At 39.4% G+C, this 13,503-nt stretch overlaps 1 protein-coding gene across 1 annotated transcript in view; it reads left to right on the forward strand.

Moving 5' to 3' along the window:
- Nucleotides 1–13,503, forward strand: part of STX7 (syntaxin 7) — a 98,731-nt gene that overhangs the window by 84,520 nt on the left and 708 nt on the right. The window lies entirely within an intron of this gene.

Raw genomic sequence — 13,503 nt, forward strand, 5'->3', positions numbered from 1 at the left:
TTGTTTGTTTGTTTATTTACTCATTTATTTATTTGAGAGAGAGAGCACGAGCAGGGGGAGTGGCAGAGGGAGAAGCAGGCTCTCTGCTGAGCAGGGAGCCTGATACAGGGCTGGATCCCAGGACCCTCAGCTCATAACCTGAGTGGAAGGCAGACATTTAACTGAATGAGCCACCCAGGTGCCCCCAACTCTCACTGTTTTATGTGATGTTTCCCCTTCTCTAGCAATTTTCAGATTGTTTTCACCCCATGTTTAGTGATTTCATGATGATGTTCTCTGGTGTAGTTTTATTTTCATCCTTAGTCCAATGAACCCACATCTACAGTTCTGGGAGATTTTCTTTTCTTTTTTTTTTAAGATTTTATTTTTAAATAATCTCTATACCCAACGTGGGCCTCAAACTCTCAACCCAGAGATCAAGAGTCCTAAGCTCCGCTGACTGAGCCAGCCAAGGGCCCCTCTGGGAGATTTTCTTGACCAACTTGATAAATCCTCTCCTCTCCTCTCCAGTCAAATTGCTCTGCTTTCTAATTATTTTTCTATTATTTGGATAGAAACTTCTTTGCTTATTTGGTGTTATTAAAATTGTTATTTAGCATCTTATTTTCATTTCACTCTCTTTTTTTCTTTTGGCTTTTTTTTTTTCTAGGTTTTTGTTTTCAACATTATCTTTCAAGTCTTCTTTTGAGCTTTTCTTTTATGGTATTTTATTTTTATTCTCCCAGACTCTTTTTATTATCTGATTGTTCCTTCTTAATGGCATCCTGCTATTATTTCACAGATGTTATATTATTTCTTAGCTCTCTGAGGATATTAATGATAGATTTTTGTTGTATTTTGTTTTCTCAGGAATACTTTGCTCAAGTTGCATTGTTTTGATGATTTGGTTTTTTCTTTCCTTTTTTTCCCTTTAGTCTCTGTCTTTCATCTTAGAATAGTAGAGGATTTCCTCAAATAACCTGTGATCCTTTGCAGCTCACTCATACCAAAAGCTGGGGAGTTCAAGGAAAAGTTCTAGAAACTAGTGGGACTTGTACACTATAGTCTTCATGGCGGGGTGTGATCTGATGGGGCCATTTTATTAGGGAGTCCTCAACATTAATATCTTCAGGCTGAGTAGATTCTCCAGTGAATAACCTTCTGCCTAGAGGGTGTAAGTGAGCACTCAGGGTTCTAGAAGCTAGCAGAGAAAGAAGGACTACGGTCTGACATTCTGTACTGCACTTATTCTCCGTCTTTCCTTCCAGAACTCCCGCCCTCAGCCCTGCCTAGTCACCTCACCCCCATCCCCATTTAGTGTTGCTCTGTTATGCTTTCTGGAGAGTAAACCTTCAGTGTGGGGCTGAAGCGCAACAGGGATCATGAGGCAGACCTGAGTGGAAGAAAGGGAAGTAGTTGCCTCTAGCTTCCTAAATTTCCAAACATCCTTCATATTTTCACTGTCTTCCCCACACATCGGCTCCACTCACAGGGCTATCTGGAGTCCACAGGGCTGGGCAGTTTGGAGATTCTGGGATTTAAGTCACATTTTTCCTGGACTGTATTGCCAGGTGAGGCTTTAGTTTTCTCAAATTTGCTAAGTCATTTACCGTTGATCCAGGTGCTTTATGGCTTTCAAAAGTTTGCCGCTCTTTTCGCCCTTTACATTCTCTTTTTCTTTGTGGGGGTAGGGCTTTGAAAAATTGTGTTAGTGGGTTTCAGGAAGGAGGGAGTCCAGGCAAATTAAGTGTTCAGTTGACCATCTTTATTTGGAAATGTGTTCTATTCTTTTTTTTTTTTAAAGATTTTTATTTATTTATTTGTCAGAGAAAGAGAACACATGCAGGGGAAGTGGCAGGCAGAGGGGACTCAATCCTAGAACCACACAGGACTCGATCCCAGGATCATAACATGAGCCGAAGGCAGACGCTTAACCGACTGAGCCACCCAGGTGCCCCATGTTCTATTATTCCTTATGTCATTTTGTGTGCCAGAAAGTTTTCATAATTTAAATTAATTAATTGGAAAGATTTCACGCTCAGAAATAGAGACATTCAGGGCAAGACTGGTGGTGGGTCATAAGGAAGGGGATTTATGTATCTCAACAGTGACACCGTATTGTCAGAGCCCCTGTTCTCTGCCATACAGAAAAATTACATTTCACCTGATCTCAAAAAAAAAAAAAAAATCCCTATCCTTTTCTTGATAAAAGTATAGACAATAAATAAAAATACTTTCTGGACTTTTTTCTTGCTACACACGTTACTCCATTTTTTTGAGAGTTGATACTGAATAGTGATTTAGTAAATTAGGAATAAAGAAGCAGTAAAAAATAGCACAAACATTCACATTTTAAATTTCCAGAATTAATGATTAGTTCAAAATGAGTTCCCAGGTCTACAGACTTGTGTTGTAACTTTCTTATAAATGAAATAGCTATTTCAGAACTCTCTCAGGAACTAGATCTTTCCATTAGGTTAGAGGGCAATACCATGCAGCTCACAGGAAAGCGAGTGTTTTGCAAGTGATGTCAAAAGCCTTCGGGAGAGTCTGCAAGTCTTGAGAGGGGCTTTATTCATACAAGTCCAACTCGAGGGTCTCAAGCAGTCAGCGCTCAAGAGACAGGGAAGGAAAGGTCCGCCTCTGATTTCAGCGTGCGCCTCGATCCCCGTAACCGCCCCTAACTTTGCTGCGGGCTCGTCTGCCCGGGTTGGTGAAAATTCACACTTCGGGTCCAAGCTGCTGGTTTGGTTAGTCAGCTGGCAAATTATGTGAAGCCCAGCTCATCCAGGGAGGTTGGGTGGGGCCCCTTCGCCTTCTCACTCTTTCCCTTTGATGTTCTTTTTTTTCTGGAAGTCTTCACCTCTGTATTTACGGTTAACGACATGCTGGAGTAGGCCACTTCTCTTGTAACCGTGTTATTGGAGTCAGCCGAGGTCAACAGAACTCTTTGCGTGCTTTTAATTACAGGGGTTCGAATTTCTTTTTTTTTCAGCTTTCCTGTATTTTACTTTCAGTCACTTCTGCTGTACTTTTCTCCCTCTCCACTGACTTATAATTCCGAAGGAAACCTCCCTTTCATTAACGACCAATGGAATGGGAACAATAGATAACTTCAGGAGTTCTTATTTACAAGTGTGAATTAACTGGACAAAAGGAATATATTTGCCGTGCAAGAACAGGTGCACTGGTGGATGCAAACAAAAAAACTGCGAGCCTTGACTAACATTCCATGGTTTTGTTCTAGAGACATTATTTCTAGGAGTCAAGAACAGTTTTGTCTTTAGGCCTATTTATTTATTTTATTTAACATGTACTTATATGGTACTTCTTAGTGCCAGTCTTCAAGGACTTTGTAAGTATGAACTCAATCCTCTGAGATAACTATTAATGTTATCCACATTTTATAAGTGATAAAAAATGAGACACAGAGAAGTTCACTAACTTACCTAAGGTTGCACAGCTGGCAAGTGGCAGGGCTGAGATTCAACTCCAGGTGGTCTTCTACTCCAAAGTCCATGCTTTTTATTTATTTATTTTTAAGATTTTATTTATTTATTTGACAGAGAAATAGAAAGTGAGAGAGAGAGCACAAGCAGGGGGAGCAGAAGGCAGGGGGAGAAGCAGGCTCCCTGCTGAGCAAGGAGCCAGACACAGGGCTCAGTCCCAGGACCCTGGGATCATGACCACAGCCAAAGACAAACGCTTAAATGACTGAGCCCCCCAGGTGCCCCTCTGCTCTTTATTTTCTAAAAAATTGAGCCCATACCTTGTTACCTCTAGGTATACTCTGCTCGTAGAAAGAAAAGGAAGACAGGGAAAGAGAGAGAGAAAAACAAGGAAGGAGGGAAGGGGGAGAAAGAGAAAGAAGGACTGGGTGAGGAAGACAATCATAAATGACAGTGATGAGTCACTGTTACAAGCTGGGTCTATTTAATTCTATACCATACATTTAGGGAATGTACCATTTGAAAATGCTTCCAATATAATCCTATTTACGCTACAAAGCAAACTGTACCGGTACTTGCAAGCAGTGAAATAATGCCTTAAAATCTGAATCTGCTTTAAACCGAACATTTGAATTTGCTGAGTAGACTAAGACTGTGGGGGAATATTTTTCAGGATATGCAGAAGCTTCTCAGGAACTGGCTGAGGAAAAAAATTATGTAGCCAAAGAAAGGATTCAGTTTCTACCGTGTTCCTAAAATCTATATTCTGTTTTCAAGTGTAGCCTTGATAGCTGAGTTTTAACTTTTGCAAAAATGTGTTAAATAGATATTAGAAAGATACTGTACGTGCAGGCATGTTTTCTAGGCACAGAGAGCTATCCCATAACATGTACATATTCTTAAACATGTGGTTATGAAATGCATTGTGAAATTAGAGAGGCATTTTAACTGTGTGTGTGAGAGAGAGAGAAAGAGAGAGAGTGTGTGTGTGGCGGAGGCAGGGGGTCTGGAGGGTGAGGTCCGGATGCAGAAGAAATCAGACTGCGGAAGTGAAGCTGGAACCCTGGGACCCAAAGAATAACTGTGTGTGAAGCGATTTGAGTAAATAGAAGACAGGAAGAGATGACAATATTTATGTAACAAAGCTAATCATTCAAACTGTCATACCCAAACATTCACTTGGTTGACTAAATTTACTTCCTAATAAATTAATTTGATAATTTAGACAGCTATGCTTTGGGGTATCACGTAACAAAATGCATTAGCATTTCAGGCCTCTGTGAAGATTATAGTCCAGTCCTGCTCAAAACAGCACATCTCCATTTGTTTCTTTAGAGCTTAGATGCATTATTTCTTTATGGTGGTTTAAACTTTGTGTCTTGGCTCCACTAAGAGGGTCTTGATGCAGTTCTTATATAAATACTCTTCCCCCAAATTTTTGCTTTGTTTTAGTTAATCTCCATGTTCCGATAATTCTTACCACATGGAGCAAAACATTTCAACACTTTATTTATTTAGGAAAATGGAGGCCCTTATTTTGTTCTTTCTTTTGATAGAGCTCAAAAGAAGAAAGTGATAGTACTTCAAAAATGGTTTTATATTAAAGAAAAATGTGTTCCATATCCACTTCAAAAGGGGGAAAAAAACCTGTCAGGTTTTTGACTACCTAGAATTTGATTCATCTTCTAATGCTTCCTGGGTTACTTAAATTGCTAGAATGTAAGCTCCATGAGGGAACAGATTTTTTGTTTTTTGTGAGTTTTGTTCAGCAAGATATTGCCAGTGTCTAGACTTACAGGCACCCTGGGATGCAATCTAAAATTAAAAAACTCACAAATTTCAAATAAAAAATATTTCAAGGGATTAATCCCAATGAATTAAGGAAGTGTTCTTTTATAAGCCTGTGTAAACATGATGGTTTCTTAGAAAGGTTTGGCTTCATAGTACGAATTTTCCTTTTATGTTTTGCTTATTTAGAAGTTCTCACAAAAATCAGCTGATCTAATAATTTTTAAACATTGGTAAAAATCCAAAAGCTTCTAAATCCTGGTAGCTATTTACAGAAAGCTGAATAAATTAACTTCTTCATTATAGAATATATACTGTAAACATTTCTTTCTATCAATTTGAGTCATGTTTTTTAATTTTTAAACTGTTCTTTCTATAAAAATCACCATTTGTTTAGACTTTCTGATTTTAAAGGTCTGGTGCTCCCCAACCTAATACTGTCTTGTACATGGCCCATCATCCCACTAACCAAACTGCATCAAAGACTGCTCATAAATCTGACCTCGTATCAAATATACACTTTTAAATTTTATTTTAATCCTTAACTTTCTTTTAGATAAGCTCTACTCCTACTATCTTCATTTTGCACCAACTTTTTTCCCCTCCCATCAATATGCTAGTTAGCTGGGCAGAGCCGTCTTGGATAATCTAGTTAAGTTTCTGCTTTCTGTTAGAACATCCCAAGCATCTACTCTCTGGGTTTAGAAGGAGAGCTTTTTTTTTTTTTTAAAGATTTTATTTATTTATTTGAGAGAGAGAGAATGAGAGACAGAGAGCACGAGAGGGGAGAGGGTCAGAGGGAGAAGCAGACTCCCTGCCGAGCAGGGAGCCCGATGCGGGACTCGATCCCAGGACTCCAGGATCATGACCTGAGCCGAAGGCAGTCGCTCAACCAACTGAGCCACCCAGGCGCCCCTCTTTTTCTTTTTTTAAACATTTTATTTATTCATTTGAGAGAGAGAGAGAGAGAGTGAGCGCACAAATACATGAGTGAGGTGGGGGAGCAAAGGCAGAGGGACAAGCAGCCTCCCCACTGAGGAGGGAGCCGAAGCAGGGCTGGATCCCAGGACCCCCAGTCATGACCTGAGCTGAAGGTGGACGCTTAACTAACTGAGCCACTCAGGCGCCCCTAGAAGGAGAGCTTTCTATTTCTATTGTGAAAAACCACAAACTAGCCAAATCAGGGCAATGGCCATAATCCCTTGAAATGGGATATTCAGGGAGGTGGACACAGAGCAGGCTGAGGCCATGTGATTGATGTTGACAGGACTCTGGTATTCCCCTTGACCCTATCCCTTACTTCTGCCTCTTCTGACTCATTCAGTGGGATTCAATCTGCTGCTTTTTCTAGTTCTCTCTTTTTCCACTCTTGGTCACCAAAAGAACATATGGAATTCATACCCTGTTAGACAAACACTTTTCAGGTAATTTCTTCATATTAAAGGGGTCATTGGCTTCATTAGGTAATTCAGAATTGACAATAAGTGTGCTTTAAGAAATTACTGTCGTCAGGTTTATCAGTTTGCCTAACTTCGCCACTCTCAAATAATGTGCTTTTTATTACATGGTGTTTGCTTTTGTTCCCAGTGAATTAGAGAATTCAAATTAATGTTCTTTACTCGGTATTACTTATTATTTCCTTGGGAAATGAATTGATCCAGGAATTTCTGTAAGACCGAATTAAGGCATCACTTTTAAAGAGGGGGAAAGAGTGGAGCCGGGGATGGTCTGTTGTGGCTGACCAGGTGGCTTCCTCTTTGTGGGAGGCAGGTCAAAGTGATCCCATAGGTCAAGACAATTCCCTTTCCTGGAATACTTAGACCTCTTAAATATTTTTTACATGGATAAACCTACTGTCCAAAGGTAGATATTTTGGAAATATTTTCAAATCAAAACATTGGTTATGATAGTGAAAAAAGCCTTTCAACAATATGAGAGATACAGAAATAATATTTTGTTTCTCTGGTTTATATCCCAAATCATGACATTTTTTGGCTTCCTTAGATTTTTTTCTGACTTTACAGACCTGCAATATAGGTAGCAATAATAAAACCTTGTCAGTTTTTTTAAAAGACATGTTTTCAAAATATTTCATACACATTAACTTGTTAATGCTTTTAGTCATGGTCAGAATTATCTAAATGCTTTCACTCTCGAATGTCACTAGGAGTCACAAAATAAACCTACAATTTGAAAAAAATGTGATCAGGGCTATTTTCTTCATAACTTCTTGCTGCTGTGAATTCTAAGCACTAATTACATACTTGAGAAAGAGAGCTAGATTATTTATTTTTTTCTAAGTTGTTCCTTACAAGACATTAACTCTCATTTTATGTTTGTGAAGTTTGAGTTTTCAACACCTCTAGTTGTCCTTTTCCTAACATATGAAAAAAGGAGAAGAATGGATTGGTAAATTCCATTCCCCCTAACAAAAATAACTGAATTACCTTAAAGTGTGTGTGTGTGTGTGTGTGTGTGTGTGTGTGTGTGTGTGTGTGTAGGGAGGGTGGGTGGGAACAGAGAAATAAAATATAAAAAGATGGCTCACTTCCTTCAGTTTCACTCCAACTTACTTCGCCTCTTCACATCATGTCCCTCACCATTAAAATTTCATATGTTCCATTGCTGTATGATCAATTTCAGCATGTAGCCATTCCTCTGGGAACTCAGTAACCACATAAAGTTTTAGAGATTTCTGTCAAGGAAAGCTCCAAACATCTGTAGCAAATTGGTTTTCTGTGGGTTTTTTTTTGTTTATTTTACTTTTATTCAATAAAAATACTATCAATGGAGTGGCTTGATAAAAGATATAAAAATTTCCTAGGATTCATAACAGTTTATGGTAGTAAAAAATATTTCCTATTATATGGAATTTCTTCCTTCACAATTGAGAGAAGATCCTGTTGTCTTTGCTCTTATATAAATCGAAAAACAATTTTCTTCCTCAATTTCCTCCAAACAGACAACACTACTGACCTCATAAAGTTATTCTGAAGCTTAAATGAGACAGTTAATGTAACATATTTGAAGCACTCAATAATTGTATTATTATTATTGTGATGATCATTATCCTTATTATGGTTTTACTCCCAAGAATGACAATACCTGGCTCTGTCCATAACCTCACATTAATAGTTATTCTTTATTCTTTAAATGTCTCAAGCTCACTGTTGAAATTTGTTTTTTACCAAATATTAATTTCCTTAAATATGTTGGAAGGAGAAAAAGTAGAGAAGAAGAAGGCATTGTGAATACAGTGGTATTCTCCCCAAAAGGCTCTTTAGAAATTACCCTTCTGGTCATGCTCCTGTTTCTCATTATTACTGGCAGTTTTACTCCTAAGGCTAATTTTGTGATGGCCTGGGGTTTTGATAGACTCTGTTTTGGTAAGCTCTGCTATAAGTGAGGTGACAGTAATTATCTGGTCAATTATAACAGTGACGGTCAATCCGATTATTTAGTTTAAAATGTATAGCTTTTTAAAAAAACTATCTAAATGAGGGAAAAGATGACTTTTAAGACCAAATTGCATTTATGTGAGGCTAAGTTAATTTATCTTTAATTTCAAAGTTAGTTAATCTTTAATTTCTTTAACTTCTGATATGGATCTTTAAATGCAGAAATTTCCAAAGGATTAAGACTGGAGCTTCAAGGGGCGCCTGGGTGGCTCCGTTGGTTAAGCATCTGCCTTCAGCTCAGGTCATGATCCCAGGGTCCTGGGATCAAGTCACGTATCAGGCTCCCTGCTTAGCGGGGAGTCTGCTTCTCCCTCTGCAGCTCCCCCTGCTTGTGCTCTCTCTCTCTCTCTCTCTCTGACAAATAAGTAAATAAAATCTTAAAAAAAAAAAAAAGACTAGAGCTTCAGTTTACAAATGAGAGGAAATAAAAGCTTGCAGCACGGGAAACAAACACATTTTTCTTCTTCTTTTTTTTTTTTAACATATATATGTGTATATATTTTGTTTTTCCAAGAAAATGATCTGGTTCATAATAAATACTTTCTGTTAGTTACGTTGCTGTAATGATTTTTATTAACCCTTTTGAGTTGCAGTCTCTCCGAGGGCAGGCACGCAGTCCCTTCCTGTTACATGGCTGTTTTTAGGAGCAGAATTCCATATCCTGCTCCTAGCTTCTTACAGGCCCTCTTCCTTTGCCCTTCACCCCAGGCACAATCTCTTCAATGAATTTAGTTTTTCAAAAGCTGAGAAGAGCGGTAGACTTTAGGCTTTTGGTTCTTGGTCTTTGAGGACCAGGCTAAAATCTTGGTAAAAGGAATTACAGTATTTCAAGGGGGTGAGGTGGTTGAAGGTAGAACACAAAAAGGACAAACTGGGATGTCAATGACTTGTCCTGCCTCAAGTGCCATGAAGAAAAGGTACAGGACGCCATGAGAAGCTATAAGACGTTATCCTCCCAACAACTCCATGAAGCAGGTATGTGACGCAGGTAACAGACACAGGTGGATCTAAACTAGGCTTTTGGGGGTGGGGAAGGGTGGATTTAGACACAGACTCTCTAGAATAGTTAGAATAATAGAACAAATTAACAACAACTGTAAAGTGTAATTTTGAACATGGCAAAAACAACCCCACCAACCGAACACACAAGTATATTCACCTTTACATTCTCTCAGTCCCTACACGTGGCCATATTTTGACACGATTGTAATTATGACGTAGAGACTACTTTGCATGGGGCTTTTTCTTAACGTATTATGATGGGCCTTTCCCTGCGTTTCCATCCTTATAATTAGCATTTTCAACTACTGCAAGATTGCTTGTGAAGTGGGCCATGATTGGCTTAGCTATTATTCTTCCGTTGTTGGACTTTGGTGCTTTCCTGCCTTTCACAATCATAAATAATGCTGCACGGCAGCCTTCTCCAAAGAGCTCTTGACCTCTGCTGAATCCAGAAGATAAATTCTCAGGGGCCAGAAGCATGGGGCTGTGGGTCACACAGAACTGGGCTGGATTTCCCTGTGGGGAAATCTGGCTCCATTCCCTGTGGGGCTTGGTCCTCAATTCAGTGTTTTCAACCTTTGGCTCCAGTCAACGCCTTGAGGCAGGGCCTTTGTACTTGCTGTTCCTTCTGGAACACCTTTCCTGCGGATCTTCCTAAGCATCTCCCAGGCAACATCCAGACCTCAGCTCAGAAGTCAGCTCCTTAGAGGTGCCCTCCGGCGCTGCCTAACTCTCCCGTTCCCACACTTTGGCCCATTACCCTCTTTTATTTCCGTTCTCAGCTCTTATTGCTCTCTGGAACAGTGTCAGCCCATTTCTCATGGCCTGTTCACTGTCTCCAACAGAGCTGTGGGTGCAGGAGGGCCGGAAAGTGGCCTGTCTGCTCCCCCCGCAGCCTGGCGCACCCCAGGACCCTGGCACCGAGATGAGGTGCCTCCTGCTGGGGTCTCCCACCTGCCCCACCCCGCCTCCACATTCTTCTTCTTTATCCGAGCATTGATTAGAGAGCTTCAGAGCCTTATTTAACACTCATTCCCAGACTACATCTTATATTTGCCAGTTTCCACATGGAAAAATAATTGCTAATTATTCCAGCTTTTTACTTAAGGGAACCTCTTTTCGTTAGTTATTATGCCTAGTAATGACTGTAATGACTTCAGTGAACTTTTTGGGTAATTGCATTTTTATATTTATATATCTGGTCTTTATGGGTTTTTGTTTTCCATTATAGTACAGATTTCTTTAAATTTTTCCAAAACCACACGCAGAATTTTGGAATCAAGTGGTGCTGAATCATCTCATCCTCAGCGTGGAGCCAACTTTGTATTCAGTTTTGAACTGATAGTGGTTGCTCATTTCATCAAAGTGCACAAGCTTTTCTTTTAATTGGTGGCCATAGAGGTATAAGCACACAGAAGCACAAGTACTTACTAAATCTACTGCATAACCAGAAGGATAATATCTGGGGGTCCCTAGACTTGGGGAGAATAGCACTGTGTTCACATTGCCTTCCTCCTCTCTATTCTTTCTCCAAACATGTTTACGGAGGTTAGGACTTGGTAAACCCAATATCAAGTTTGGCAAAACCAATACCAAGAATTAACTGTTAAGGAAGGATGTGGAAAGAGCCCAACGTTGTTATTAATTGTGCCAGGCACCCAACCATCCTGCTTATACCTAGTAAAACGTTGTAACTGTGAACAATTTGCTTCTCTCTAGGACTTACTTTCTCCAGCTACAGGATGAGAGTACTGACTAGGTTCCTTCCAAAACTGACATTCCTAGGATTAAGTCAGCACATTTTATCACCCCTCATTTCTCCTCCCGCAATCACTGACAGCTAATGTTGCTTCATCCCCATAGAAGTGCAGTTTGTCTAAGTGTGAGGACATGGTTATTTTCAATAAGCTATAGATCATTCTGATGACTGGCAAAGTTCCAGGGCCTATTGCTCTCATCAATACCCAGACAACTTTTTAAGTATGACTTTATAGTAATATAGGCTAAATACTAGTATAAATCAGTTTCTTCCCTACCACATTATTGATAGACATCACGGTTACCCTGTAAAGGGAGATCCTAACAGATGGTCATTAGTGATAAAAAAGAACATTACTTTTTTTCTTCCACAGACTGTTTTTAGTTGAAACAATTCTGTTTATAGATAGTTTATAGATAATGCCCACTACATCTACACTATAGATAAGTGTAGGTTTTGTGACAGAGAAAATGGTTTGCCTGCTGTTATTTTTATTTTCATATGTAAGAGCCTAAGAGTGATTTCCAATGCCAGCTGGCTCTCCGTTGCAAAGCAACCTCAAGAAGTCAGTTAAGCCCATCTCAGGCTCCTGATAATAAAAGTAAATGCACTATAGCCTCACCTTCTCCATTCACCCAGAGTCATCATTACTTTCTCCCATTACTACAATGAGGAGTATATCATTGGGCTAATAGTGGGTCATAGCATCTTGCTTATATGAAAAATATCAGCTCTGCTGGAAGAAAGTGTCATAGTGATGACCTGGTGGCTTTAAAAATTATTATTTTGGGGAGCGCCTCTGTGGCTCAGTCAGTTAAGCATCCAACTCTTGATTTCAGCTCAGGTCATGATCAGGGTTATGAGATAGAGCTCAGAGTCCAGCTCCCCCCTGGGTGTGGAGCCTGTTTGAGATTCTCTCCCTCTCCCTCTGCCCCTCCCCCCCAACTTGCTCACGCACTCTCTCTCCCAAATAAATAAATGAATCTTTTTTAGAAAAAGAAAAAAATATTACTTTTTATTGCAGGTGAGGTAATAAATGTTTTCTACAAATATTTATTAAGCACCTACTGCATGCTGGTCCATACTCTAGGCAATGCATTTACAATCAGGAACCAGAAGCGGTTCCTGATCTAGAGAGGCTAATGGAGGAAAACAATGGAGAAAATATGGAAGTAAAAGGAAAACAGGAAGGAAGGAAGAAAGGAGGGAAGTAGGGAGGGAGTAGAGAAAGAAGGAAAGAAAGAAAGAGAAAGAAAGAAAGAAAGAAAGAAAAAAAGAAAGAAAGAAAGAAAGAAAGAAAGAAAGAAAGAAAGAAAGAAAGAAAGAAAGAAAAAAGAAAGAAAGAAAGAAAGAAAAAGGAAAGAAAGAAAGAAAGAGGAAAGAAAGAAAGAAAGAGAAAGGAAGGAAGGAAGGAAGGAAGGAAGGAAGGAAGGAAGGAAGGAAGGAACCAAAGTTCTATTTTTGGCTTTTCTGCCACTGACTCATAGTATTAACTTGAACCAGTGACCAACTTTCCTCTGCTAACTAAGCCTATCCACACAACAGTGAGAAAATGCTTCAGCTTCCCTATTTGAATGTTGGACAACTGCTGAGATCACTTACATAAATATTTTTCTTTGAGCTCCCTAGAAGACAGGAACTTTATAAATATTTAGTATTATTGTTGCACCTTAGGTACAAGCAGACGGGAAAATTACGATACTCCTCTATTTACATAAGAAATTACCTATTTCAGACAATTCCAATTCATGCCAAGCAACTTCGCATTGGTTTGTTAGTGTCCCTTGGGCTTTCCTTTTTCCTTTCTCCTCCCCACCCTTGCAGCTGATGAATGTGGAAATATAAATAAACCTTCACGGCAGAGGGTAGGAAGGTGAGGAAGCTCAGCGTGAGGGTAGTCACACTGGCCCAGCTCAAGCTGTGTATCAGAACGGGTGAGGATTCAAAATAAACATTACATTTAAAATTCTTGATTGAAAAGTGTGAGAAAATGATTCATTTTAAGAATGAGTAATTTGGTTGAATGTTCTGTACTTGAGTAAGACCTTGCGACCTTGCTGAATCTTTA

Source organism: Eumetopias jubatus, unplaced genomic scaffold (assembly GCF_037043125.1).
Source record: "Eumetopias jubatus isolate StellerSeaLion01/CBP00866 unplaced genomic scaffold, mEumJub1_p1.0 scaffold_6, whole genome shotgun sequence".
Classification (NCBI taxonomy): domain Eukaryota; kingdom Metazoa; phylum Chordata; class Mammalia; order Carnivora; family Otariidae; genus Eumetopias; species Eumetopias jubatus.